Consider the following 6,000-nt stretch of genomic DNA (forward strand, 5'->3'; position numbering starts at 1 on the left):
CACACACACACACCTGTGGACAGTTTCACACAGTCAGTCACACACACACACACCTGTGGACAGTTTCACACAGTCACTCAGTCACACACACACACACCTGTGGACAGTTTCACTCAGTCACACACACACACCTGTGGACAGTTTCACTCAGTCACACACACACCTGTGGACAGTTTCACACAGTCACTCAGTCACACACACACACACACACCTGTGGACAGTTTCACACAGTCACACACACACACACACACACACACCTGTGGACAGTTTCACACAGTCACTCAGTCACACACACACACACACACTCACCTGTGGACGGTTTCACACAGTCACTAAGTCTCTCTCACACACACACTCACACCTGTGGACAGTTTCACTCAGTCACACACACACACACACCTGAGGACGGTTTCACACAGTCACTCAGTCTCTCTCACACACACACACCTATGGACAGTTTCACACAGTCACTCAGTCACACACACACACACACACTCACCTGTGGACGGTTTCACACAGTCACTCAGTCTCTCTCTCACACACACACCTGTGGACAGTTTCACACAGTCACTCAGTCTCTCACACATACACACACCTGTGGACAGTTTCACACAGTCACTCAGTCACACACACACACCTGTGGACAGTTTCACACAGTTTCACACAGTCACACACACACCTGTGGACGGTTTCACACAGTCACACACACACCTGTGGACAGTTTCACACAGTCACTCAGTCACACACACACACACACACTCACACTCACCTGTGGACGGTTTCACACAGTCACACACACACCTGTGGACAGTTTCACACAGTCACTCAGTCACACACACACACACACACACACTCACCTGTGGACGGTTTCACACAGTCACTCAGTCTCTCTCTCACACACACACACCTGTGGACAGTTTCACACAGTCACTCAGTCTCTCACACATACACACACCTGTGGACAGTTTCACACAGTCACTCAGTCACACACACACACCTGTGGACAGTTTCACACAGTCACTCAGTCTCTCACACACACACACACACCTGTGGACAGTTTCACACAGTCACTCAGTCACACACACACACCTGTGGACGGTTTCACACAGTCACTCTCTCACACACACACACCTGTGGACAGTTTCACACAGTCACACACACACCTGTGGACAGTTTCACTCAGTCACACACACACACCTGTGGACAGTTTCACACAGTCACTCAGTCTCACACACACACACTCACCTGTGGACGGTTTCACACAGTCACTCTCTCACACACTCACCTGTGGACGGTTTCACACAGTCACTCTCTCACACACTCACCTGTGGACGGTTTCACACAGTCACTCTCTCACACACACACCTGTGGACAGTTTCACTCAGTCACACACACACACACACCTGTGGACAGTTTCACTCAGTCACACACACACACCTGTGGACAGTTTCACACAGTCACTCAGTCACACACACACACACACACACACCTGTGGACAGTTTCACACAGTCACTCAGTCACACACACACACCTGTGGACAGTTTCACACAGTTTCACACAGTCACACACACACCTGTGGACGGTTTCACACAGTCACACACACACCTGTGGACAGTTTCACACAGTCACTCAGTCACACACACACACACACACTCACACTCACCTGTGGACGGTTTCACACAGTCACACACACACCTGTGGACAGTTTCACACAGTCACTCAGTCACACACACACACACACACACACTCACCTGTGGACGGTTTCACACAGTCACTCAGTCTCTCTCTCACACACACACACCTGTGGACAGTTTCACACAGTCACTCAGTCTCTCACACATACACACACCTGTGGACAGTTTCACACAGTCACTCAGTCACACACACACACCTGTGGACAGTTTCACACAGTCACTCAGTCTCTCACACACACACACACACCTGTGGACAGTTTCACACAGTCACTCAGTCACACACACACACACACCTGTGGACGGTTTCACACAGTCACTCTCTCACACACACACACCTGTGGACAGTTTCACACAGTCACACACACACCTGTGGACAGTTTCACTCAGTCACACACACACACCTGTGGACAGTTTCACACAGTCACTCAGTCTCACACACACACACTCACCTGTGGACGGTTTCACACAGTCACTCTCTCACACACTCACCTGTGGACGGTTTCACACAGTCACTCTCTCACACACTCACCTGTGGACGGTTTCACACAGTCACTCTCTCACACACACACCTGTGGACAGTTTCACTCAGTCACACACACACACACACCTGTGGACAGTTTCACTCAGTCACACACACACACCTGTGGACAGTTTCACACAGTCACTCAGTCACACACACACACACACACACACCTGTGGACAGTTTCACTCAGTCACACACACACACACCTGTGGACAGTTTCACACAGTCACTCAGTCTCACACACACACACTCACCTGTGGACGGTTTCACACAGTCACTCTCTCACACACACACACCTGTGGACAGTTTCACACAGTCACACACACACCTGTGGACAGTTTCACTCAGTCACACACACACACCTGTGGACAGTTTCACTCAGTCACACACACACACACCTGTGGACGGTTTCACACAGACACTCAGTCTCACACACTCACCTGTGGACGGTTTCACACAGTCACTCAGTCTCTCTCTCACACACACACACACACACTCACCTGTGGACAGTTTCACACAGTCACTCAGTCACACACACACACACACACACCTGTGGACAGTTTCACACAGTCACTCAGTCACACACACACACACACACCTGTGGACGGTTTCACACAGTCACTCAGTCTCTCTCTCACACACACACACACACACACACCTGTGGACGGTTTCACACAGTCACTCAGTCTCTCTCTCACACACACACACACACACACACCTGTGGACAGTTTCACACAGTCACTCAGTCACACACACACACACACACACACACCTGTGGACAGTTTCACACAGTCACTCAGTCACACACACACACACACCTGTGGACAGTTTCACACAGTCACTCAGTCACACACACACACACACACCTGTGGACAGTTTCACACAGTCACTCAGTCACACACACACACACACACACACACCTGTGGACAGTTTCACACAGTCACTCAGTCACACACACACACACACACTCACCTGTGGACGGTTTCACACAGTCACTCAGTCTCTCTCACACACACACTCACACCTGTGGACAGTTTCACACAGTCACTCAGTCACACACACACACACACACACCTGTGGACGGTTTCACACAGTCACTCAGTCTCTCTCACACACACACACCTATGGACAGTTTCACACAGTCACTCAGTCACACACACACACACACACACTCACCTGTGGACGGTTTCACACAGTCACACACACACCTGTGGACAGTTTCACACAGTCACTCAGTCACACACACACACACACACTCACCTGTGGACGGTTTCACACAGTCACTCAGTCTCTCTCTCACACACACACACCTGTGGATAGTTTCACACAGTCACTCAGTCACACACACACAGACACACTCACCTGTGGACAGTTTCACACAGTCACTCAGTCACACACACACAGACACACTCACCTGTGGACAGTTTCACACAGTCATTCAGTATCTCACACATACACACACCTGTGGACAGTTTCACACAGTCACTCAGTCTCTCACACACACACACACCTGTGGACAGTTTCACACAGTCACTCAGTCACACACACACACACACACTCACCTGTGGACGGTTTCACACAGTCACTCTCTCACACACACACCTGTGGACAGTTTCACACAGTCACTCAGTCACACACACACACACACACCTGTGGACAGTTTCACTCAGTCACACACACACACCTGTGGACAGTTTCACACAGTCACTCAGTCTCACACACACACACTCACCTGTGGACGGTTTCACACAGTCACTCAGTCACACACACACACACACACCTGTGGACAGTTTCACTCAGTCACACACACACACCTGTGGAAAGTTTCACACAGTCACTCAGTCTCACACACACACACTCACCTGTGGACGGTTTCACACAGTCACTCAGTCTCTCACACACACACCTGTGGACAGTTTCACACAGTCACTCAGTCACACACACACACACTCACACACACACCTGTGGACAGTTTCACACAGTCACTCAGTCACACACACACCTGTGGACAGTTTCACACAGTCACTCAGTCACACACACACAGACACACTCACCTGTGGACAGTTTCACACAGTCACTCAGTCACACACACACACACACACACACTCACCTGTGGACGGTTTCACATAGTCACTCAGTCACACACACACACACACACACACACACACACTCACCTGTGGACGGTTTCACACAGTCACTCAGTCACACACACACTCACCTGTGGACGGTTTCACACAGTCACTCAGTCACACACACACTCACCTGTGGACGGTTTCACACAGTCACTCAGTCTCACACACACACACTCACCTGTGGACGGTTTCACACAGTCACTCAGTCTCTCACACACACACCTGTGGACAGTTTCACACAGTCACTCAGTCACACACACACACACCTGTGGACAGTTTCACACAGTCACTCAGTCACACACACACCTATGGACAGTTTCACACAGTCACTCAGTCACACACACACAGACACACTCACCTGTGGACAGTTTCACACAGTCACTCAGTCACACACACACACTCACCTGTGGACGGTTTCACACAGTCACTCAGTCTCTCACACACACACTCACCTGTGGACGGTTTCACACAGTCACTCAGTCTCTCTCACACACACACACACACCTGTGGACGGTTTCACACAGTCACTCAGTCTCACACACACACACACACACTCACCTGTGGACGGTTTCACACAGTCACTCAGTCTCTCTCTCACACACACACACACACACTCACCTGTGGACAGTTTCACACAGTCACTCAGTCACACACACACACACACACACACACACCTGTGGACAGTTTCACACAGTCACTCAGTCACACACACACACACACCTGTGGACGGTTTCACACAGTCACTCAGTCTCTCTCTCACACACACACACTCACCTGTGGACGGTTTCACACAGTCACTCAGTCTCACACACACACACACACACACACTCACCTGTGGACGGTTTCACACAGTCACTCAGTCTCTCTCTCACACACACACACACACACTCACCTGTGGACAGTTTCACACAGTCACTCAGTCACACACACACACACACACACCTGTGGACAGTTTCACACAGTAACTCAGTCACACACACACACACACACACACCTGTGGACAGTTTCACACAGTCACTCAGTCACACACACACACACACACACACACCTGTGGACGGTTTCACACAGTCACTCAGTCTCACACACACACACACACACACACTCACCTGTGGACGGTTTCACACAGTCACTCAGTCTCTCTCTCACACACACACACACACACTCACCTGTGGACAGTTTCACACAGTCACTCAGTCACACACACACACACACACACCTGTGGACGGTTTCACACAGTCACTCAGTCACACACACACACACACACACACCTGTGGACAGTTTCACACAGTCACTCAGTCACACACACACACACACACACACCTGTGGACGGTTTCACACAGTCACTCAGTCTCTCTCTCACACACACACACACACACACACACCTGTGGACAGTTTCACACAGTCACTCAGTCACACACACACACACACACACCTGTGGACAGTTTCACACAGTCACTCAGTCACACACACACACACACCTGTGGACAGTTTCACACAGTCACTCAGTCACACACACACACACACACACACACACCTGTGGACAGTTTCACACAGTCACTCAGTCACACACACACACACACACCTGTGGACAGTTTCACACAGTCACTCAGTCACACACACACACACACACCTGTGGACAGTTTCACACAGT

The sequence above is a fragment of the Hoplias malabaricus genome, chromosome 10 (genome assembly GCF_029633855.1).
Source record: "Hoplias malabaricus isolate fHopMal1 chromosome 10, fHopMal1.hap1, whole genome shotgun sequence".
Taxonomy (NCBI): domain Eukaryota; kingdom Metazoa; phylum Chordata; class Actinopteri; order Characiformes; family Erythrinidae; genus Hoplias; species Hoplias malabaricus.